Consider the following 25,926-nt stretch of genomic DNA (forward strand, 5'->3'; position numbering starts at 1 on the left):
ACGATCTCGTAATACGTACTATACCTACGTCTGATTCGTATACTTGCGAGTTTAAAATCATTTAAATCAGATTGGTTTAAATAAAACATCAAGTTTTTGGCGCCGTTGCCGGGGATTGTTTCGGTCCAATTGGATTTAGGATTCTCTCTTATCATAATTCATAGTCTTAGGTTTTTACTAACTTAAGCTAAATTTTTTTTTTTTTTAGAAACTAACCTATTTCCTGTTTTGTAGGGTCCTGACATAAACTGCTAATTTGGTAATCTCTTTCTAAATTCTCTATTTTTTTTAATTTCTATTTTTAGAATTAGGGTTTTATTTTTTTATATATATACTTTTTTAGAAATTTTCTATTTCTAGGCTTTCTTTTTTAGAAATTTCTTATTTTCTAATTTTAGATTTTGATTCTTCTTTCAAGTAACTTTTTATTTTCTAGTTTTAGAATTTTTTTCCCTTTTTAGAAACTAACTTAGCTTTTATTTCTAAGATTAGAAACTTTCTTTTTTAGAAATTAACCGTTGCTTAGGATTTTTTCTAGCATTATTTTAGGAAATTTAATTTATTTTTGTTTTCTTTTTGTTTATAGGAATTGAGGAAGGAAGCTGCTAAATAACATTGTCTTCAAAAGGAGGAGCTCTCAAATCTTCAGACATTCATCATCTCCTTTTCCGGGTTCTTCTTTCCAATTCTCATTTACATAGCTTTTTCTTGTTTTAGGAATTCATAACTTTTTCTTTTAGTCTTATTCATCTTAGGTTGCATCTTAGTTTAGTTTTCTTTCTTATATTGATAACATAGTTTATGCTAGGACGTAGATCTCTGAATATAGAACTAGCACCTTTTGATCCTGAAATAGAAAGAACCTTTCGTAGAAGATTTAGAAACATCCTGTTTGAAATGGCGGAAGAGAATGGAACTAAAACTCTTAAAGATTATTCAGCTCCTGTCCAATTCAATGCGCCTTCATGTATAGTGTTGCCTGCCACCACGGCAGCACACTTTGAACTTAAACCTGGGGTCATACAATTGTTGCCCTCCTTTTATGGTTAAGATAAGGAGGATCCATATCATCATGTGAAAGAATTCTTAGACATTTGCTCCACCTTTAAGTTCCAAAACTTTTCAGACGATTCGATCCGTTTGCGCCTCTTTCCTTTTTCTTTGAAGGATAAGGCGAAAGCATGATTGAATTCTCTAGGAGTTGGGTCTATCACTACATGGGACCAACTGTCTAAGAAGTTCTTAAACAAGTTCTTTCCGGTTCACAAAACTAATGCTCTCCGTAGAGAAATCACAAATTTCACATAAAAAGAGGGTGAGCACTTTCATGAATGTTGGGAAAGATGGAAAGATTTACTTCTTAAATGTCCACACCATGGTTTTGAAAAGTGGCAACAGGTTCAATACTTTTATGACGGTCTGACACCCCAAAACCGTCGCATGGTTGACGCCACCAGTGGAGGGTCATTCATGACCAAAAGTGATGTTGAAGCGTGAAATTTCTTTGAAACCTTGTGTGAAAATTCCCAGTAATGGGATTACTCAAATAGAGGTGAAAGGAGTCCCCAACCACAGAAGAAAGGTGGTATATATGAGGTAGGAGTCACGCCAGATCTTTATGCCAAAATTGATAGCCTGACAAAGAAAGTGGATGCTTTAATGTTAAACAATGGACCTCCACAAACAACTCAAGTCGAGTCATGTGCCATATGTTCTAGTCTCGCCCATCCTACGCAGTCTTGTCCATCTAGTTCAGCATTTTCAGAATTTCTCTTTGAACAAGTACATGCTATGAACACCTTTCAGAGAACTGAGAATAATCCTTACTCAAACACCTACAATCCAGGGTGGGCTAGGCATCCAAATTTCTCTTGGGCAAAAGGACCACAACAAGGAGGACCATCTGGAAATCCTCCTATGCAACCTTACTCCCAAGTTGGCAGTCAACAACCTCAGTAGTTCTCACAGTATCAACAAGTGCCTCCACAATCTAGGAAACCATCTCTTGAGGACACACTCAATCTTTTTATGCAAAGTTCACTTCAATTTCAAAAAGACACCTAACATACCTTACTAGCTAACCAGCAGAGTTTACATGCAAATGCGCAATCCATTGCTAAGCTAGAAGTACAGTTGGGTCAACTTGCTGCCACATTGAGTGAGAGAGAGAAGGGCAAGTTCCCTAGTCAACCTGTGGTAAATCCAAAAGGACAGTATGAGATTGGCTCTAATTCAAACCAAGAACAATATCATGAGCAAGCCAAATCAATCATTACCCTTAGGTCCAGTAAACAGATCGAGAACAAAGTAGAGATGCCTAGGGAAGAATCAAAGTCCAATGCGGAAGATCAAAATGAAATGGAGAGACATACTAGTGCATCCAAAGTCCAACAACACTCAGACTCTCCAGGAACCACTCAAGTGCCATCTTATGTGCCTAAAGCACCTTTTCCTCAACGTCTGGCACCGGCTAAGAAAGGAAATAACTTTAATGAGATATTGGACATGTTTAAGCAAGTGCAAATCAACATTCCGTTGCTTGATGCTATCAAGCAAGTTCCTGCTTACGCTAAGTTTCTTAAAGATTTATGCACTCAAAAGCGTAAGATGAATGTTCATAAGAAGGTCTTCCTTGCAGAGCAACTCAGCTCCATGATTCAACACAACACCCCTCCTAAATTTAGGGATCCAGGAGCTCCTACCATTTCTTGTGTCATAGGAGATCATAAGATTGAGAAGGCATTGCTTGATTTAGGGGCGAGTGTCAATTTGTTACCATATTCTGTGTATGAGCAGCTAGGACTTGGTGAGCTGAAATCAACCAAAATAACACTCCAACTAGCTGATAGATCTGTCAAGGTGCCCCGTGGTATTATTAAAGATGTGCTGATCCAGGTTGATAAGTTTTATTTTCCAGTGGATTTCATTGTTCTAGATATTCAGCCTGTTCAGAATCCTACAAGTCAAATCCCGATTATCTTAGGACGTCCATTCTTGGCCACCTCCAATGCAATCATAAATTGTAGGAATGGAGTTATGAAGTTGTCCTTTGGTAACATGAAGATCAAGCTCAACGTTTTCAATGCTGGACAACAAATGTCAGACTCTAATGATATATTTGAAGTGAATATGATTGAGAGTCTAGTGCATGACTCTTTCCTTGAATCTTCCGATGACGCTCTTGAGACTTGTTTAGCACATTTTGGCGTAGATTTTGACATAGAAAGTTCCATCCAAGAAGTCAATGCATTGCTTGACTCTAATCCAGAAATGAATACAACAAAATGGAAAGCTAGAGTGGAACCTCTTCCACCTTCTGAGTCTAAACTGGTCCCATCTATTGAGAAACCACCCAAAGTCGACCTTAAGCAATTACCTGAAACTCTCAAGTATGCATTCTTAGGACCTTTTGAAACCCTGGCTGTCATCATAGCTGCTAACCTTGATAAAGAACAGGAGGGTAAGTTGCTTAATGTTCTTAGAGAACATAAGGCAGCTATTGGGTGGACAATAGCAGACATAAAGGGAATAAGCCCCTCGGTATGTATGCATCGTATTCATCTTGAAGAGAACGCAAAAACATCGCGTGAAATGCAAAGGAGGCTTAACCCTAACATGAAAGAGGTTGTTCGGGCTGAGGTGCTAAAATTGTTAGATGTTGGTATCATTTACCCCATTTCAGATAGCACATGGGTCAGTCCAGTTCAAGTTGTTCCTAAAAAGTCTGGGATTACGGTGAAAAAGAATGAGGACAATGAGTTAGTACCAACGTGCATGACTATGGGTTGGCGAGTTTGTATTGATTGCCGTAAACTGAACCTGGTCACAAGGAAGGATCACTTTCCTCTTCCTTTCATAGATCAGATGCTGGAGAGATTGGCAGGACATAGCTATTATTGTTTCCTGGATGGTTATTCCGGGTATAATCAGATTCCCATTGCTCCCGAGGATCAAGAGAAAACCACATTTACATGTCCTTTTGGCACATATGCTTATCGGCGTATGCCATTTGGATTGTGTAATGCGCCTGCGACCTTCCAACGATGCATGATGAGTATTTTTTTAGATATGGTTGAGCATTTTCTTGAGATTTTCATGGATGATTTTTCAATTTTTTGCTCTTCATTTGATGAATGTTTATACCATCTATCTCTTGTCTTGGAAAGATGTGAAAAAATGAACCTGGTATTGAATTGGGAAAAGTGTCATTTTATGGTTCAAAAAGGGATTGTACTCGGGCATGTTATTTCAAGTAAAGGCATTGAAGTTGATAAAGCCAAGATTGATTTAATTTCTAGCCTTCCTCCACCCAGAACGGTTAAGGAGATTAGATCATTCTTAGGGCATGCGGGATTCTACAGGAGATTCATTAAGGATTTTAGCAAAATTTCTCAACCCTTATGCAATTTACTAGCTAAAGATGTTGCTTTTGTCCTTAATGATGAGTGTCGGCAAGCTTTTGATAAGTTGAAGCATTTACTGACTTCTGCTCCAATCATCCAACCACCTGATTGGAGTTTACCTTTTGAGCTTATGTGTGATGCTTCGGATTATGTTGTTGGAGCCGTCCTAGGACAGAGATTGAATAAAATGCCTCATGTCATTTATTATGCTAGTAGGACTCTAAATGATGCATAGCTTAACTACTCTACCACTGAAAAAGAATTGTTGGCGGTGGTATTTGCTCTAGACAAATTCAGGTCGTATCTCATAGGATCAAAGGTTATAGTGTTCTCAGATCATGCAGCATTGAAATATCTTTTTTCTAAAAAAGACGATAAACCTCGATTGATTCGGTGGATTCTCTTGCTACAAGAATTCGATATTGAAATTCGGGATAAAAAGGGTTCCGAAAATGTAGTAGCCGACCATTTGTCTAGACTTGTCTTAGAGTCCACAGTGGATCCTTTGCCAATGAATGAGTCTTTCCCTGATGAACAACTTCTAACTATTTCTCAATTACCTTTGTACGCGGACATTGTAAACTATCTTGTTACAGGTCAACTTCCTTCTCATTGGACTAAACAAGATAAATCCAAATTTCTTGCTGAGGTTAAACATTTCTTTTGGGATGACCCATACTTATTCAAAATTTGTCCTGGTCAGATTATTAGGAGATGTGTGCCTGAGAGTGAGTTTCATAGTATAATCTCCTTTTGTCATGATCATGCCTGTGGTGGTCATTTTGGTTCAAAGAAAACAACTGCGAAAGTCTTACAAAGTGGATTTTATTGGCCTACACTGTTTCGCGACACCCATGCCTTCTGCTCAACATGTGATAGATGCCAACGTACGGGTAATATTTTCCACAGGAACATGATGCCACTTACCAATATTCTCATTGTTGAAATATTTGATGTTTGGGGTATTGACTTCATGGGCCCATTTCCCCCGTCATTCGGTTATGTGTATATCCTTGTGGCCGTCGACTATGTCTCTAAGTGGTTTGAAGCAGTGCCATGTAAAACGAATGATCACAAAGTTGTGGTCCGTTTCTTAAAAGAGAATATCTTTTCTCGTTTTGGCACTCCTCGAGCTATTATAAGTGATGGGGGTACTCATTTTTGCAACAAACCGTTTGAATCTTTAATGAAGAAATATTCCATCACTCATAAAGTTGCAACGCCATATCATCCACAAACAAGTGGTCAAGTTGAGGTGTCAAATCGGGAGATTAAACAAATTTTAGAGAAAACGGTTCGCCCCGATCGTAAGGATTGGTCGCAACGGTTGAATGATGCTCTTTGGGCATATCGTACGGCTTTCAAAACTCCGATTGGAATGTCTCTGTACAGGCTTGTATTTGGGAAAGCATGTCACTTACCTGTGGAATTAGAACATCATGCATATTGGGCCATCAAAACTTTTAATTTTGATTTGCACAAGGCTGGATCACACCGTAAACTTCAACTCAATGAGTTAGAGGAAATTCGAAATGAGGCATATGAGAATGCAAAAATTTATAAAGAGCAGACAAAAATCTTCCATGACAAAGCAATTTTTCGCAAGACATTTGAACCGAACCAGAAGGTCTTACTGTATAATTCCAGGCTCCGCCTCTTTCCTGGAAAACTACGTTCGCGATGGTATGGTCCTTATCGAGTAGTAAAAGTATTTCCTCATGGAGCAGTTGAGATTCAAAATTTAACAGACAGGAATATCTTCAAAGTAAATGGTCAACGGCTGAAACCATATTTAGATGATTTGGTGAATAAAGATGTGGAGGAAATTTATTTGGCAGACCCAGTTTATTAAGATTGATTAGTTCATGGTCCACTCTTGTCTGGCTGAAGACGTTAAACTTAGCGCTTCTGGGAGGCAATCCAGTTTTTCATTCCATTTCACTTTTCTCATTTATGAGTTCAATGTTTGTGGGTAGCATTGCTGCAAACCCTCACGAGACTACAACTCGTCCACTAGGGGCAACCTAGGGGTTTAAAGGCTTGTCGCATACGCTAAATGCAATCGAGAGCACCTACGAAAGTGGTATAGGTAGGATTTTCTTTTTGCATTTTTATCATTTTGTTTTTGTTGATTTCTCTCTTATGCTGACTCACTCTTACATGGATATTTTTTAGAAAGCTTCTAGATTCTTTCATACATGTACTATTTGTCCATCACTCCTCTTTTATTTTCGTTGTCCCATGTGCATTGCATGTTTATTTCTTTTACATTGAGGACAATGTAGATTTTAGGTTGGGGGTGGGCGATTAGGTTACCTCATCAGTATTTTCTTGGTCTTGAGCACAAATTGTGAAAATTTTTAAATTTTTCTGGAATTTCTTATGCATTTGAAGTGATTGTGAAGGATAAGGGTGATTTTAACATCGCAAGGTACAAAATGTCGGTAATTTATAACTCTTGGATTCAGCCATCTGTTAGATTTCACAGTTAAGTTTGAATTGTTAACCCATAATTAGAACTTTTAAACATTAATTGAGTCATGATCTCACATATCACATCTCGGTTGCACATTAAGGTTCCGTTTCAACATTAAATGATTAACTTGGTAATCACTAAGCATGAAAGAACCCAGCCTAAAATTTTTAGCTTCGGTCTATAACTAAGAATTGAGAGAAAGCGTAAGTCATATAATCTTCACCATAGGTTTGCTCCCTATAGATGAAGATTCGATTCCCCATGGTTGACATGAGAAAAGGGTTAGGAGTACAATCTTTACCATAGGTTTGCTCCCTATAGGTGAGGATTTGATTCCCTTCCTTGGCGTTACTGTTCAAGAAAAAAATTAAAGGCTAATAGAATGAAAAGTTAATCTATAAGGCAAGTGTTGGTTTCAGTTGTCATGCATTCCGTTGTTAATTACCAATGATATCATGAAATTGACAATTGGATCTCTTAATGATAGTAAGCCGAGATTACACTATACGCTCGTGGAACTTAATGTTTAGAATATTCTAATTAATGGATTAATATTTTAAAATTGATTATGAAGTTTATCGTGAGCTTGATTCTAGAAAGAAAAATTCTATGCACCATTCATGAATCTTAGAATTCTCGCGCATCGACGATCTGTTCACAAGTCAATCGGGTTCACAGGAACTGTTCTTTATTTCTAAAATTATTTTTCGCATGTTTTGCTCGGGACTAGCAAAATGCTGGTTGGGGGTTGTGATAAGGGTCAAATATTGCATATCAGACCCTAATTAGTGCATGATTTTACGTATATGATAATGCTTAATGGAATATTTTAATTATATTTTTGTTACAGGATGAAATCAGGAGCGTTGATGGAAAAATAGTACTACAAGCATGGATTTGATGTTCCAAAGTCACCAGAGCAAGGGACGCACTCCAGAGAACTAAGACTGAAGAATTCACATGCCAGGGACCCGAGGAAATCAAGCCGTTCACGTTAAAAAGACCCGAAAATGGTCCAGAATGCAAGATCACATGGTTCCCGCCATCCGATTGACTCGAAACTTCATGCATAGCCTAGAGGCCATAAATAAACCGTACATATTAAATTTCAACCATTGGATATCTCGAGAAGTGGGCCAACGGACACATCAGCCCATTAATCTCCAATTTTAGGCCCACCTACAGTCTAGATACACTTCAAAGTTGACTTAGACTGTTTAAATAACTTGAGCAATAGGATGGACGGATTGGATTTCTCGAAAGCATCACAGTGGACCCCACCTTGTGTGACATGTGCATGGTGCACATGTGCACTGCCCGTGCACCAAACGAGCTTGCGTCGGTCAGCGGCGCTGACCGACCAAATTTTTAAAAAAAAAGAAGTTGCCGTTTCCGGCTTCGCAAAAATGGCAACAGGGACTTGCGGTCCCCTGTTGTGGGCCACCATCACGGCTCGTAGGTCCAATCTGGACCGTCTATAAGATCATAATGGCCCATGTTACCATCGCCTAGGTGGCGTTTTTTCAGATGGCAGTAAAAATCAGTTTTTAACCGTTTAAGAACAGAATGGATGGCAAGAAGCAAAATCACGTGGGCCGCATCAGCAGACAGTGAAAACAGTTCATTCTCGATCGAAATTCCGTCCTTCATCCAATGGACGGATTGGATTTGCCAAAATAACGGGAGAATGGGTCCCACCAGCATCACAGCGGACCGGATCCGCATACCCTGTTTACGCACGCCGGACGCTGTCCGACTTTTGTAGCAGTTGTGGCCCACCTCTACGGTTCATATGAATAATCCAAGCCATCCATCATGTAGACAACTTGAAAACGTCCTAAGGGATGGTATTTACTAGGAAACTGAGCGAGGAAAAGGGGGGCTGTTTTGCTTCTGAAACTTGGCTGCGTAAAGGAGTTACGCACGCTGGTGCGTGAAGAACTTTCCGCTGACTCTTTGTACGCATCCCAGCACGGCTCTGCACCGCATCAAAGAACTATAAAAGAGAAAGAAAAGGCTCGTAGAAGGGGGAGAAAAGGATGGAGGTTTTGAGGGGAATCCAAGGAAGAAGTTTGTTTTGGAGAGAAGAGAGAAAGAGAGAAGATAGGAGTGTGTGGCTGGACGTGGATCTGAGAACAGAGAGAGAGAGAGGGTGGTTGACAGATCCAGGGCAGATCCAGGGAGAGCTTGAAGAAAGCAAAAGAGAGAAAGCAAGAGGGAAGAGAGGATGGAATTTTTCTTTTATAAATATTATTTTTTCGTCTTCCTACTTGATTCCATGAGTTGCTAATCTTTTAGCTAGGGCTGAGATGAAGCCCCTAATTTGAATGACTCTTGTAAGTGTTGATTTCATCTGAATTTGATTGGTTTGTTTTTTTCTCTACTGTGCTTAACTGAAATATCCGTACTCCTCCATTCTAAGAGCTCAACCAAAGTCTAGTTATGGACGTTGTTTGGATTACTATTCTAGGTGCTTGTGTCTAACCATGAACAGGTTCCTATAGAGGAAGAAACAGGAATCTACATCTCTTCATGCCTGACCATGGATGGAAAGATGTAATCCATATGCTTTAAGGAATTATACATTCTGTGTGCCCGACCAAGGACATAGAGTGCGCTTTATTTATTTTTTTGATATTAATCTGAATTAGGGTGAATCAACAGGCAGAACAAGGTTTATGATAATTAGGGGTGGATTCAAAAGTCCTAGTATTCTCCTTGATTGAATTTTCCTCATTATTCTCGGTTATTTTTCCATTGATTTTTATTTAGTTTACTTAATTACTATCGCAAATATTGTTGGATTAGTTAAGAAGAGTCTTTAATTTTGAATTGTGACGACCAGTCCTCGTGGGAACGATCTCGTAATACGTACCATACCTACGTCTGATTCGTATACTTGCGAGTTTAAAATCATTTAAATCAGATTGGTTTAAATAAAACATCAGGTGGTGGGGCCCATCATGATGCATGTGTTGTATCCATATCGTCCAACTACTTGTGATATCATTTTATGGCGTGATCAAAAGAACGGGTCAGATCTAAAGTTCAAGGGGACCCCACCATTTAAATAGTGGACAATGACATCCACCGTTTGAACTTCTAAGGGCCACGGTAGTTTCTAATTAAGCTAATAATTATTTTCATATAATATATCTCTATGTTATCTTATGAATAGGTTGGGTCTCAAAATACGTAAGGGTGGGCCCGATTTGATAAACATTTGGCCCATTGATGTGGCCAATTTGATATACATGAAGCCCGTTGGTGCGGCCCATATAATGTGGCCCATGTGATGTGACCCGCTTGACATAAGAGGCCCATTGTGATATATTTGAGGCCCAGGTGCGAGGCCCCCTTATTGTGTATTCGCGGCCCGATGAGATGTATGTTGGCCCATATGACGAGGCCTATGTGATGTAAATGAGGCCCATCGTGATTGTACGTAAGGCCATGGGCCCATTATATGTTTGGCCCTATGTAGGCCACTCCTTGGGAGCAATGTTGGTTAGATGTCCACATTGATAGGCAATGATGGTTGGATGTCCACATTGTGACCTTCCCTTAGGCCTTGTTAGGCCCATTCTCATCATTCCCTTAATGGGTTAACCCAAATAAGTGGGCCCCATTCGTTGTAGATGGATGGCTCCGTGCTATCAGATTTGATATAACCACAGCCGAGTGCTGATTTTTATACTATGGTTAATCGGCTGATCATCTATAACCCCGCTTTGTTTATCTGCTGATCATCGGTGCCGATTCTGATTATTGACCGATTTCGATTGTCGTGGCCGATTGTCGATTAGCGATCGAGGACGATTATCATGAACGATTGTCGATTTTTTATTAACGTGACCGATTTGCCAATTTCAATTATCGATCAATTTCGATTGTCGTGGCCGATTACTGATTAGCGATCGAAGCCATTTATCATGACCGATTGACATGACCGATTTACCGATTCCGATTATCAATCTATTCCAATTGTTGTGGCCAATTGTCGATTCCGATTGACATGACCGATTTGTCAATTCTAATTATTGACTGATTTCCATTGTCGTGGTCGATTGCCGATTCTGATTGACGTTCCCGATTTACCGATTTTGATTATTGACTGATTCTGATTGTCATAACCGACTTGTCGATTTCGATTGTTGTGGCCAATTGCCAATTTTGACTTGGCCAATTTGTCGATTTTGATTGTCAAGATCAATTATCGATGTCGATGCCGATTATCGATTTCGACTTCGATTGTCAAGGCCGATTCTGATTCTGATTATCGAGGCTAATTCTGATTTGTCGAGGCCGATTGTATAGGCCGATTTCGATTGTCGAGGGCTGATTCCGACTGTTGAGGCCGACCTCAATTGTCAAGGCCAATTTCGATTGCCAAGACCGATTGTCGAGACCTATATAATGTACAAGCGACCCATAGCTGAGGCCCATTGTGACACGTATTAGGCCCGTGTTGCATGGCCCATGGGTAAGGCCCATTATGTTGTATTCATGGCCAATGGGTAAGGCCCATTGTGATGTATTCATGGCCTATGGGCAAGGCCCATTGTGATATGTATTAGGCCCATGAGCAGAGTCCACCTGTTGTGTATATGTGGCCCTTGAGTAAGGCCCATTGTGTTATATATTAAGCCTTTATGTGAGGTGGTGAGCCCATTATATGTTTGGCTCTATGTGGCCATTCCTTAGGGGCAATGTTGGTTAAATGTCTACATTGTCGAGGCCGATTGTTGATGCCGGTTATTGATACCGATTATGAGTATGTGACAGCATAGCATCATAATACATGCCCATATGCATCATCTGCATGTTTGTTAAGAGATGCGATTGACCATTGCATATGCCATAGGGCAGGTTGTTCATGGGGCTTCCTGATAGGCGGAGTATCTCCACATGAGAGCACGACATGCATAGGATTGATGCATGATTGGACTATGTGACTCATACATCTCGCATTTGTGTGACATGACCACTGTACGCCCTAGCGACATTAGGGCCGTAGCCTCCACAGGTATTTCGTGGATGGCTAGATGAGACATTGAAAATCTGTTCTACATGGGGTGTTGTAGATATCCTTGGGTGAAAGTCCTAAAACCCTCTTAGTTCTAGAGGTTGCTTCAACATCTAGACTGAGTGGATGCATGAGCGCATAAGGGCCGAATACCATTAGGCCACGTTTCCCACTGTGTCGTGGTCAGTTGGAAGGAGGTACGGCCTTACTTGCCCTAGAGGAGGGGGTAATGCTAGGTTGAGTCTAACCAGCTCGAGGAATGAGTCCGCTATCGACGAGTCGGGCCTGATATTGGCAGGCGGATAGTGAAGTCTCTTCCACTCACCTTGTTACCCGTAATGGGGTAACAATCTGGTTTGGAGTGTAATAGACCCCGGTGATTTCCCAAAGAGGAACCATACTGATATGTGGACTTATTGAGTAGGAGTTGCATACTCTTGCATTTGTTTCATTCACTATCCACTCGGGCTGATGGTGCGTAATTAATTGTTGTGTACCTTCGCATGGCTAGGATTTCGGTTGGGCGCGAGACTAACCTCAGATCAGGAGTTTACCACATTGAGTCTGACTATCCAAATTTAGGTATGAGACTGGTTTGGATAGAAGTCCCTTGTGATGGACCCCATAGCCTGCGATACTACGTACTATCATCCCCACTTCACTCCAGCTTGGTCATTTCATTTGCACTGCATATTACATTGTATCTGCAATACTTTAGCATTTTGGGTTGCCATATTTCTGCATTGATATGGCTGTTAGTACTCATGCCTTGCATCACATAGCCTTGGTACGGCTGATAACACTCATAAACTTGTCAGTATATTTTCGCTTATTGCGATATTGTATGATTTATGGCATTGTATCCTCGGCATCTAATATTTGGCTTGCTTTGACTCTTCATTTGCATAACTGACTTGCATTGTGTACCCTGATATTGTATGACTCATGGACTTATCAGTACTTCCGCTTACTCTGATTACTTTGATATTGCGTACTTGACACTTACCTTGTGCACACACTTTCACCACCCACTAAGCTTTCTATAAGCTTATGCACGATAAATGCATGCAGGTGGCATTAGGTTGTAGCAGCATTGAGCTTAGAGCATGCAGCGGACTTATGGAGGTTTGATTTTTGACATATGTATTTCCCTTTCAGCATTGTATTCAATTGTTTATATTAGTGGATATGTGATGATGATGTTGCCTTTATGATTTAGGTAAACTTGTAGTTATGCTTATTATGAGTTAAATGTACATTGAAAAATTCTCCTTGTAAGATCATAGGATCAGAATCTGGCGTATGGACGCTTAGAGCCGAGAATGGGGTACTACGAAGGCTGTCGGCACTGGATATGGCGATCGAGAATTTTGTGAGCCCAGTTTTCGAGTTTGGGGCATGACATCACTCCCACATTCTGGGACCGTGTTTTAACCACCAACCAGACTCTGTCTTAGCTGCAGGTGATGGCGATGCTTATGAGGCAGAGCTGGACTATTACGATGACGAGGAGTTCTCCTATATGCAACTCTCTGGCGGGTCTATGTGGACCTGGAGTTGCGCTGACGGGGCTACAGGGTTTTGGATAGAGAACATTACACATTCTAATTTTGTATATTTTGAATTAAACTTGTAATTATTTAACCTAGTGACATTCATACTCTGAGGGCTTGCTGTTACTTTTGTACAGTTTATATACACATCACAGTCTTCTGCTAGCGTACTTTAATTGCCTCAGGAGTATGATATACTATTTTGGTATAATCCCATTCATGTTTAAGGCACTAATATGGACAACATTTAATCATCATTATCTATGTTGCATAAGTGATGCGTTGGAACTCGGAAATTGAGTTTATACTCAACCATCGATTTTCAGGGCATTACAAGTTGGTATCAGAGCATGATTTAGATTAAGCTGGACTTGGGTTATGGTCACATGATGCCCACTGACGTACTTTGACTTAGGAGGGTGTGATAAAATGTAGAAACGGTTATAGGATTTTCGGTTTCGTCAGTCGTTGGATTCGACTGAAACTGACCATCGTAGTTCACCCCGTAGGACCTTTGATCGTGTAAAACGATCCTAATCTCCCTCTAGTCTATCAATTGATGAGTATAGACATCAATTCAGTCAATCTCACGCGTAAAACACGCCAAAAGCTTGAATACTCACAAGTTGGAGTGCAAGCGTGCACCGAACGAGTGCGGGGGGCCATGTACCAACTTCCAGTGGGATCCGAGGTGGGTCCGGTGCATTTTCAGCACCCCGGGGGGGGGGGGGGTGGATACCGCCCCTATGCAGAGGCACCGCTGGTGTCACAGACCCCGGGCTGAGCCTCTGCCAGATCGATGGGGCCCCGCCCAGACACAGCGCTCAGGCGGAGCCTCCGCCCGCCCGGCAGGGCCCCACCAACAGGCCATCCGTGGGGCCCTCCACACATGTGTTGGACCCCTCTCCCCTCTCTAAAACCCATTTTTAGGGTGTTTTTGCAACATCTCAACCCCCTTCCATTACATATTCTCTCCCAAACCCCTCAAATCTTTCTTCCTCTCTAACCCATTGCACTAAACCAATCTTCAAGCTTCAAATCTTCTTCTTTCATCATCACTACCTCCCTATTTCTCTTTCCAACTGATTCAAACCCCACTAGCTCTTTCAATCTCCTCTCAAATCTTCTTCCATACCTTTAAGACACCCCTTTTTCCTCTATTTTCACACCATCTTCCATTCCCTTCTCAATTGAGCACACAAACCCATTGTTGTGTCTCAAAACTCCAAAACCCACCAACCCATCATATTTTTCATCGTTTTCTTTGAAGTGGTCACCGCCATCTTCTCCATCTCTATGCTCTTGTCTCTCATAACGAGGAAAAGAGTGGCCCTGGATGAGGCCGGGCCATGTCGACCGGGTCGTCCTACGAGGAGGGTGGGCACCGAAGCAAGTACTAGTGTCGAGCAAGAACGGAGGTCCAAGCGGATTCCATTGGAGAGATCCCTATTATCAAATATCGGTCTCGGTAAGTTCTGCAATCGCAAGGTCGTGTTTGAAGCACACGTCGATGAAAAGATGTTTGGGACGTACCCAGTCATCGACTTTCTCGTGGAAAATGAGTGGGGGTCCATATTTGAGGGAAAGGAACCTGCAAGCGTAAACACTGTGCGCACTTTCTATGCCCTCATTCGGAATCCAATGTATAAGCCCCTCCAGTTTACCATTCCTCTGGATACGTAGGAAATTACGATTGGTGTGGATGATATTGCTCGTGTCATAGGTGTTTAGAAGGGATTGGTGCATGCTAGCGAGAAGAATTGCGCTAGTAAGCGGGAGAAGAGACTCCGCACGCGATCCTCTGTGGCTAGCCCAAGCACTGGAGGTAGGGAACTGGCCTCGCTTCAACCAAGATAACAAATGACTTTCGTCTGCTCCACAACATATGCATGTATAACGTGTATCCCCGATCAAGTAACCGCACCGAGTGCATGAGGTTCATGGTGGACTTCTTGTTTTGAGTTGGAAAGGGAGACAAAGTATGTCTTCCCACTCTCATCCTGACGTAGATAATCAAGGCTACAAGGTCCAATAGGGAAAGCACTGTGCTGTCATTCGGCCGACTGATTTGCAAGATCGCCCGCTACTACAGCTTCTGACTCCATATGGATGACGTCGCCCCAATCCATATTATCAATGCAGGTACACTTGACTACATGGGGATTGGTGAAAGGCAACGCCGAGCTCGCTTTGGGGAGTAGAATGACGATACAGAAGAGGAGAGTGTTGACGTCGAAGGGGAAAGTGAGGTATCGAGGAGAGTGAGGGTGAGGAAGAAAGTGGCAATGAAGAACAAGGGAGTAGCGAGGATTGCAATGGGGATGACAACAGTGATGAGGAGGAAGGGCAAGAGGAGGAAGAAGTGGAGGCCCAAGACCCTGATGTGGCCTCTCCTCCTACTACACTGTAATGACCTCGGAAATTTTATGCTAATCTTTCCTTAAGTAGTTGTTTTTTTTGGGTAATTAGCGCTATACTCGATTGCTTGTGAAATTTGCATCAATCACTTTAAATTGTATTTGCATCACTCAAAACCTGTAGATTAGTTAGCGCTATGTTACTCTGAAATCTGGGATCCATTGCTAAATCCAGTTGTTCTTGGGAATTTTTGGAAGTTCTGGATCGGACCTAGACCGCGCGTCGAAAGTCCGATAGCGATGATCTTAGGCTGTTGCGGTCACCATGTTGGGCTTGACCATCACTTCGAAAATCAAGTCCATGTGATGTTCTGGGTCGATTTGATTGAGTTCAAAGTGAAGAGTGTGAGAACGGTTAGAAATTTAATTAGCTTTTATAAAATCTGAGTCATGTCGCTTGCGCGACAATTTTAAGCAATCTGACCGTTGGATTCCGACCCAATTTCACCCTCTGATCAGGGAAGGTGGCCCAGGCATGTCCTTGTGCTTGTGGACCTGATCGAGATTCAGTGACCGTTGAATTGAGTGTAGTCCGCCACGACTGATCTAAAGAGCCGATCAGTACGAAACTCAGCTTGACCTAGATCCATGGTCAGTGAGCTTAAGTCCGACTTTTCGTGGTTATAGGCCCACCAGAAGTGCTTCGTTGGATCGTGAGAGGCAGGTTTTGGTTATACCCTAAGTATACCTTGGCCCTGGGGTTATTTTCATCAATTTTAGGCCTATTTATAGTCCTTAAACCCTAGCTCTCTTTTCCATACGAGTTTTCTCTAACCCTATCTAAGAAAGAGAGTGGAAAAGAGAGAGAAAGTGAGAGAGAAGTTGGTGAATCATCCTAGATTCTTTCCTGTTCTTTTACATCCTTAAACCTTCACTTTGAATCGTTATTCTGACGATTCTGAGTTCATCCTTGGGTAAGTTAACCTAACCTTAATCTGTGTTAGAGCTTAGAATAGTCTTGGTGTTGTTGTATCTCATTTCTATTCTTGCCTTAGGTTATTCTGTCGCCGTTGACGAAGACAACTCGTCTGAAATCAGTTCGGTGTTTCTTTTCTGGCTTAAGGTGCGGACTTTAAGCATATAGGTTATGGTTTTTAAGGCTTTCAATGCCAGTTAATGATTTATTCTTGTTATGGATGAGATTTCACATGCCAAATGTTGTATTTATGTTGCGTTCCTGATATGCATGTGTTATATTGAGATTTGTGCATTCTATGTGTATGTATAAAGTACCGTATGCGTATAAAATATGAACATGTGATTGCCATGATTATTTGTCGTGTATGTATGCTAGATGTATGGGCGACAACTCCTTGATAAAAGGAATTGTCCAAATGTGTGTTTTTCAACATACGTCATATATGTTGTTTTATGTACTCTAAGTGTTTGTAGAAATGTCTGAATGATCTAAAGTGTGATATGTGAACCTAGTATGGGCGTTGAGAAGCGATTCTCAACTCTCCCACTAGTATGTATGATTTCCTTCTTGCAAGTTACATTCCTTGTTGTTTAAGTTCAAGCACTACTTATGCTTACATTTATGTTAAGTTGATATTCTTCAATGCTTGAGTACCACATGATTGAAGTTGTTGTTCCATTACTGTTCTTCATTTAATACGAATATCTGTTGTAGTGTAATGTGTTTGGGACTATGAATAGTCCAGGAAATCGGTAATCTGCCTTAAGGTTGTGGCTGAGATTGCTTTCGCCACAACGGACGTAATTAGACGAACCCGAGCCGTATTAGAGTTGGCGGCAGTGGTTTGGCCATGCGGAGTGTTTGTGCACTCTATGTCGTTCAACCCAACGTGCGCTCATGCTAGTCGAGTTCGTCAAGTAACCCGATTGTCCGATGTATGTTCACCATGTATTGGACGCTACTGTTTGAATCTAGGGTACCGAACTTACCAGCGAAATTCTATTAACCATGGTACCTTGATCCGCTAAGACTCATAAGCTGGACATGGTGGTATGGGACACCGTGGTCGAGCTGTCGGCCTACGCTGGGGTGACGAGCCTCCTCGTAGTAACCAATGAGTAACTAAACTCGTGAGCCGATTATGGTGGTATGGGACACTATAGTCGTGCTGTCGGCCTACATTGATTGGTGACGAGCCCTTTGCAGTGGCCTCGAGCATACCTGGATACCGCAATGGGGTGACGAGCTGAACTGTGGTAATAAAGGTGTGATAGGCGTGCATTGATTGGTGACGAGCCCTTTGCTACAACCTCGAACCATATGATCGTATGAGATGCCTAAGATTGACGACCCTAGAATGGATCACTGTTTGGATGGTGATATGAGGAAGGTATCTTAGCTTCCCAATCCTGCTGTATGAAAAGGACTAATAACAACTTGGTAATCATATACATGCACCATATTTGCATGTGCTTTATAGATGTGGCGCACTTTGAGGTGGTGTCATGCGTAACATAAGATGAAGATGCTGAGGGTGTACGCGTGAGGGCACGCATCATTCTGCATACATCCTTGCATTAACAAGAGTACTTAGGACATGTTTAATTGTTCTGCTTTATCATTACTGCTTGATTGAACTGATAACATGTTAACCAGTGCCTTATTGTTCCACTGAGTTGATCACTCACTCCCACGTTCTGGGGCGGTGTTAAACACCCACTAGACTCTGTCTTAGGTTCTGATGTTGCAGATGTTGATGCGACTTCTGAGGCAGAGCGGGAGATGGATGATGATGAGGCTGCCTTCTCTTATATGCAGTTTTCAGACGGGTTCTAGCGAGCCTTGTTCTGATGCGCGGGATTCTGGGATTATTTTTGGATTACTTGTAATTTTGATAAGTAACACTTTCATACGACCTGGTTTGTATATGTACTTCAAGGATCTGCACTTGTACACATATATTTCTATAAGTCTTCCGCTTACTTTCTTCACTTATCCCTGAATTATATCTGTGTTTTGGCTTAATCTATTCCATGTTTTATGCACTAATACAGTCAACATACATCCTTCATTAAATATGTGCATAAGTGATGTTTTGGAACTCGGGAGCTGAGTTATGCTCGACCCCCAAATTTCAGGGCGTTACATACACACGAGCATGGCAGTGATCGGGCTACATCGGAAGTCTACTGGGCTCGAATTGAGGAGGGCCAAGCCGCCCTGCGACAAGAGGTCGGTCAGGTCCGGGCCGAACTTGGAGAGACCTGAGCCAAGCTTAAAGAGAACAAGGCCTTCATGAAACGAAATTTCAAGAAGGTGTCTCACACCTTGAGGGCTATCCCGTGCTGTGTACAGGACAAGGGTGCACCTCCACCATTGCCAGATTCTGATGACTAGTCATATATATAGTCGTCTTCTAGTTTTTTTATGGTTTCTTTGCTTGTTTCTATGTATAGCCTTGATAGACTTAGTTGTATGGTAGAGTTTGTGTGAGACTTTGAGTAGAAACTTACGGTAGAAGAACTGTTCGAGAGCATCACGCATATTCAGGTTCAGCCACTTATTGATGACAGGATCATCGCGGCTTAAATAGACGACAAGCTATTAGCGAAGATAAGAGAGCAGCTTAATGATGATGTAGACTCAGAATAGAGAGTTGGTATGAATGGGGGTTTACGTTATCGTGGCCGCCTATGCGTCCTAAACCTTCATGACCTGAGGAAGGAAGTTCTCAAGGCTACTCACAATTCAAGGATGGCAATGCATCCTGGCAGTACAAAGATGTACCGCAACATGAAGCATTCGTACTGGTGGGATAACATGAAGGCCCACATAGCAGAGTATGTATCACATTGTCTCACATGCGAGCAGGTCAAGGCTAAACATCGTCGACCTCCTGGACTGCCTCAGCCCATGCCTATAGTTGAATGGAAATTGGACTTCATCTTTATGGATTTTATCTCAGGGCTGCCGAAGACGAGGAAGGGACATGACTCCATCTAGGTGATCGTGGACCGGTTGACGAAATCAGCTCATTTCCTCCCTATCAGAGTTTCGAACTCAGTAGACGAGTTGGTCAGGTTGTACATCAAGGAGATTGTATGTCTGCATGGAGTTCCTTTGAAGATTGTATCAGATCGAGATACACGATTCACACCTATCTTTTGGATTCGTATCCAGGAAGTAATGAGTGTGAAATTGAAGTTCAGTACCACGTTCCACCCATAGATTGACGGGCAGACGGAACGGGTAAACCAAGTGTTGAAGGACATGTTGCGAGCTTGTGTACTAGATTTCAAGGACAGTTGGGATGACTGTCTTCCTTATGCCGAGTTCGCTTACAACAATAGCTTTCAGGAAAGTATTGGTATGGTTCCCTATAAAGCACTATATGGGCGCCCATGTAGAGCACCGCATTGCTGGGCAGAGGTTGGCGAGAAGAGCCTGATTGGCCCAGACTTAATTCAGGCAACCTCAGAGAAGATCGACAGTATCAGGTGTCGACTTCTGGCAGCACAGAGCAGACAGAAAAGCTATGCCAATACGAGGCGGCGATAGCTAGAATTCGGGGTTAGGGACCATGTATTCCTGAAGGTTTCCCAATGAAGGGAGTCCTCCGGTTTGGAAAGAAGGGGAAGCTCACGCCAAGATTTATTGCCCCATTCCAAATACTGGACCGAGTGGGTGTGGTGTCATACTGCCTTACTTTGTTCACACCACTCGCGGGCGTGCATAACATATTTCATGTATCTATGTTGAAGAAGTACGTTCCCTATCCTTCCCACATTATCAGATGGGAACAGGTACAGTTGAGCGAAGACACTACTTATGTACTGCGATCGATGCGTATTCTGGATAGGAAGGAGTAGGTGTTACACAGTAAGGTGATTCCTCTTGTGAATGTTCTGTGGACACACCACACTAAAGAGGAGGCTACTTGGGAAGCAAAAGCTGAAGTCTGAAAGAACTACCCTCAGATTCTCGAGGAGTACGAAAAGGTACTAATTTTGAGGATGAAATTTTTTCTTACGGGGGGTGGATTGTAACGTGTCGGAAAAATCCTTATAAAGACCTGAGTACACCTCAGGTAGAAATCACAAAGGACCAAATCCTTTAAAAATTAGGCGAGAATTAACTAAGTGCTAAACTAGGTTACCTGTGAAATTAGCACTAATCACTTTAAATACAATCTGTAAGACCCAAATCGAGTAAAACCGTTAACGCTACATTACCTTAAAACTTAGGATCCAACTCAAAACCCAGTTGCTCTTGGGAGCACTTTTAAACTCCGTATTAGACCTAGACCCCGCGTTGAAGGTCCGATTACCCTAAAATTATATGGTTATGACCGCTTTGTTGGACTTGACTACCACCTCGAAAATCAAGTCCAGATAGTATCTCGAAACGCACAACTTGAGCGCGGAGCGAAGTGTGTGAGAAATGCGAATATCTTTAGGAAATGAACTAAAACTTAAGTGAATTGAGTCGTTCACTTGCAGGCAGAATCTATGGATTCAGACCGTTTGTTTCTGATCCAATTACACCCTCAGATCATGAAAAATTTCCAACACATGACAGTGTACCTGTGGCCCTGATCGAGTGCCGGTGACTGTCGAACTGAAACTGCTCCTCTGCGGTTGATCTGTAAATTCGATCAGACCAAAAACTTAACCTGACCTAGATCCAATTTCAGGAAGCTTAAGTCTAACCGCATGTGGAAAAGGGGCCTCCAGATGTGCTCTGTTGGATCGGAATAATCACTATTTGGTTATAACCTAAGTATACTATGGCCCTGGGGCCATTCCCATCTGTTCTGGGCCTATATAAGGGCCTTAAACCCTCTCTCTCTAATTCCATATGAATTTGAAACCCTAGCTGAGAGAAGAGAAAAGAAAGAGAAGGAAAGAGAGAGAAAGTTTGAGGGAAAGCTAGGGTTTACTGCAGAGATTCTCCCCTGCCACTCTACATATCGTATCAATGCTATCGAATCGCTACACTAGCGATTCTGGTTCCATTTTCGAGTAAGAAATCCTAACCCTAACCTATTTTAGGGTTTCAAGTAGAGTAAAGGATGAAATAGCTAATCTATTTCATATTGTAGGTTGCAGTTGTGTCGTAGATGACGAGTTAGAGAACGAACTGAGTTCGTTACGTGTCTACCGGTATAAAGTGCGGACTATAAGCGTTTAGGTTATAGTTTTCAAGGCTTTCAATGTCAGCAATGATTTATGTCTAACTTGATTGCTATCACATATGCTAGATACGATATTTTTTGTAAATTACACATATATGTAAATTATATTGGTTTTAAATGCATTCCATGTGTTTGTTGAAATGTCTGAATGCATGTGGAATTATGATTCATGTTTAATACGATTGTCGTTAGAGAATACATGATTGTTGTTGATATGACAACTCCTATGTAGAAGGATTTGCTATGATATGTGTTTTAAACTAATTAAGTGCATGTGTGTAATATGTGTAGTCTAAGTGTTTGATAAAATGTCTGAATGAGAAAATGCTTGTTTAAATGCATGTATAGAGGGTGTTGAGATAGCATTCTCAATCCCCTTAACTATAGATATAGTACCCTTTCTATAACCTATCTTACTATTATGTGCTGTATGAATGAAATGTCTGTGTATGATAATATGTGTAGTATGTGTGTGATTAAATTGCTCAAGTAAGATTTGTATCTGATTTCGGTTGGCACACGCGGTTTTAGACTGGTACATATGAATGCCTAATGTACATGAAATGTGTTTGGGGTTACGACGTAGTCTAGGCGATTAGTAATGATTTCTGAGTTAGTGGCCGAGGTTGTTTCGCCACACCAGACACGTTCGAGGAATTCGAGTTGTACACTGCTAGTCGACAGTAGTTAGGCCACACAGAGTGCTAACGCGCTCCATGTTGATCGGCTTGACGTATGCTCGTACCAGTCCAAATTGTCAAGTAACTCGATTGGCCCGATGAATGTTTACCATGTATGGATGCTACTGCTTGAATCTAAGGTACCAAACTCACCAGTTGAAAACCCGTTCAACCTTGATACCTCAATCCGCTAGACTCATGAGCCAGGCATGGTGGTATGGGACACCGTAGTCGTGCTGTCAACCTACGCTGGGGCGACGAGCCTCCCCGTAGTGACCAGTGAGCAACCTAAACTCGTGAGCCGAATACGGTGGTATGGGACACTGTATTTGAGCTGTCAGCCTATGATCAGGTGACGAGCCCGTACTAACCTCGAGTGTATGCTAGAAACTACGTTGAGGTGACGAGCCTTTCCGTAGTAAACTAGAGTATAAACCAGGCCTGCGCTGAGGTGACGAGTCTCTCCGTAGCAGCCTAGAAACTGCCTATCATATGTGACTACTAGGATTGACGACCCTAGATGGATCAATGTTTGGGTATATGATATAAAGGGAGGTGCCTTAGCTTCCCAATCCTGCTGTATGAAAAGGTCTAATAAGAACTCGGTAATCATGCTCATGCACCGCATTGCATGTGCCTTTAGCGTTAGTGTTGAGCACAGAGGAAGGGGTGCATGCCACAACCATAAGAGGAAGATCGCAGAGGGAGTGCAGGCGAGGGAATGCATCATTAATACATATCATTTTTTACATTAACCAGAATACTTAGGGATGCTTAATTGTATTACTTTATCATTACTGCTTGATTGAATTGATAACATATTAACCTTTGCCTTATAGCTCCACGAGTTGATCACTCACTCCCACGTTCTGGGATGGTGTTTTAAACACCAACCAGACTCTGTCTTAGCTGTAGTTGATGGCGATACTTATGAGGTAGAGTCGGACTATTATGATGACGAGGAAGAGTTCTCCTAAATGCAACTCTCTGGCGGGTCTATGTAGACCTGAAGTTGCGCTGACGGGGCTGCAGGGTTTTGGATAGAGAACATTACACATTCTGATTTTGTATATTTTGAATTAAACTTGTAATTATTTAACCTAGTGACATTCATACTTAGAGGGCTTGCTGTTACTTTTGTACAGTTTATATACACATCACAGTCTTCTGGTAGCGTACTTTAATTGCCTTTGGAGTAGGATATGTTGTTTTGGTATAATCCCATTCATGTTTAAGACACTAATATGGACAACATTTTTTCATCATTATCTATGTTGCATAAGTGATGCGTTGGAATTCGAAAGTTGAGTTTATGCTTGACCCTCGATTTTTAGGGCGTTACAATATCCCATCACTCCCTTACCAGAGCAACTCCAAAGTCAAAGCGACCCATCCGTTACATGTCAAGTACACATCACCCATCACTCTCTCTCTTACAACCCTATCTCTCTTATCTCTCTCCCTCATTCTCCAAGCAACCCACGTCCAACATTTCCATGGGAGAGAGGAGAAGCTAGTATGGCCCACCTCCTTACCACTCAATCCCACCATGCAAAGACCATCTCTACCATTGAAATGCATCCCTTGGAGCTCTTGGATGTGTTAATGGAAGAAGAAGTCTAAGGAGATAAAGGGTAGGTGATTTTATTATTTGATTTGTGATTTGAGGGCCCACATATGTCGGACCCATCTTGATGTATGTGTTGTATCAAAGAGGGACCCATAGTGGCGGGGTCCCTCCGCTACTCCGATCTCCATCTCTCTCTCTCTCTCTTTACTGTTTGATGGCCCACCTGATGTGTGCATCCATGCCATCCATCATGGTGGAGTCCACCTTGGAGTATGTGAGGAATCCTCACCGTCTAGCAAATCTGGATGGTGACACCCACTTGATGTATGTTTTTCATCCTGGCCATCCATCCAGGGTGGACGTGAGGTGGACCACGTGGTGGCCATCCATGTGGGTCGTGGACCCATGATGATGTATTTATATCTGCACCGTCTCTCTGGACGGTGCTTGTGAAGCCACCATGGTGTATTCCAGATCCACCTCCGTCCAGACCTCTGGACAGTGGGTCTGGACATGTGTAACGACCTTGGAAATTTTGTGCTAATCTTTCCTTAAGTAGTTGTTTTTGGGGTAATTAGTGTTATACTCGATTGCTTGTGAAATCTGCATCAATCACTTTAAATTGTATCTGCATGACTCAAAACTTGTAGATTAGTTAGCGCTATGTTACTCTGAAATCTGGGATCCATCGCTAAATCCAGTTGTTCTGGGAAATTTTTGGAAGATCTGGATCGGACCTGGACCGCGCGTCGAAAGTCCGATAGCGATGATCTTAGGCTGTTGCGGTCACCATGTTGGGCTTGACCATCACCTCGAAAATCAAGTCCATGTGATGTTCTGGGTCGATTTGATTGAGTTCGGAGTGAAGAGTGTGAGAACGGTTGGAAATTTAATAAGTCTTTATGAAATCTGAGTCGCGTCGCTTGCGCGATGATTTTAAGCTATCTGACCGTTGGATTCTGACCCAATTTCACCCTCTGATCAGGGAAGGTGGCCCAGGCATATCCTAGTGCTTGTGGACCTGATCGAGATTCCGTGACCGTTGAATTGAGTGTGGTCCGCCACGGCTGATCTGAAGAGCCAGTCGGTACAAAAACTCATCTTGACCTAGATCCATGGTCAATGAGCTTAAGTCCGACCTTTCCTGGTTATAGGCCCACCAGAAGTGCTTCGTTGGATCGCGAGAGTCAGGTTTTGGTTATACCCTAAGTATACCTTGGCCCTGGGGTTATTTTCATCAATATTAGGCCTATTTATAGTCCTTAAACCCTAGCTCTCTTTTCCATACGAATTTTCTCTAACCCTAGCTTGGAAAGAGAGTGGAAAAGAGAGAGAAAGTGAGAGAGAAGTTGGTGAATCATCTTGGATTCTTTCCTATTCTTCTACATCTTTGAACCTTCACTTTGAATCGTTATTCTGACGATTCTAAGTTCATCTTGGGGTAAGTTAACCTAACCCTAACCTGTGTTAGAACTTAGATTAGTCTTGGTGTTGTTGTATCTCATTTCTATCCTTGTTTTAGGGTATTCCATCGCCGTTGACGAAGACAACTCGTCTAAATCAGTTCGGTGTTTCTTTTCTGGCTTAAGGTGCGGACTTTAAGTGTATAGGTTATGGTTTTCAAGGCTTTCAATGCCAGTTAATGATTTATTCTTGTTATGGATGAGATTTCATATGCCAAATGTTGT

The 25,926-nt window shown here is 42.0% G+C and overlaps 1 non-coding gene across 1 annotated transcript; it reads right to left on the bottom strand.

Moving 5' to 3' along the window:
- Window positions 1-1,275: 1,275 nt before the first annotated feature.
- LOC131252275 (small nucleolar RNA R71) lies at window positions 1,276-1,382 on the bottom strand. Its single transcript, XR_009174308.1, has one exon. It is a non-coding gene; the product is annotated as a small nucleolar RNA R71 (small nucleolar RNA).
- Between the last annotated feature and the right edge of the window lie 24,544 nt (window positions 1,383-25,926).

Source organism: Magnolia sinica, chromosome 7 (genome assembly GCF_029962835.1).
Source record: "Magnolia sinica isolate HGM2019 chromosome 7, MsV1, whole genome shotgun sequence".
NCBI lineage: Eukaryota > Viridiplantae > Streptophyta > Magnoliopsida > Magnoliales > Magnoliaceae > Magnolia > Magnolia sinica.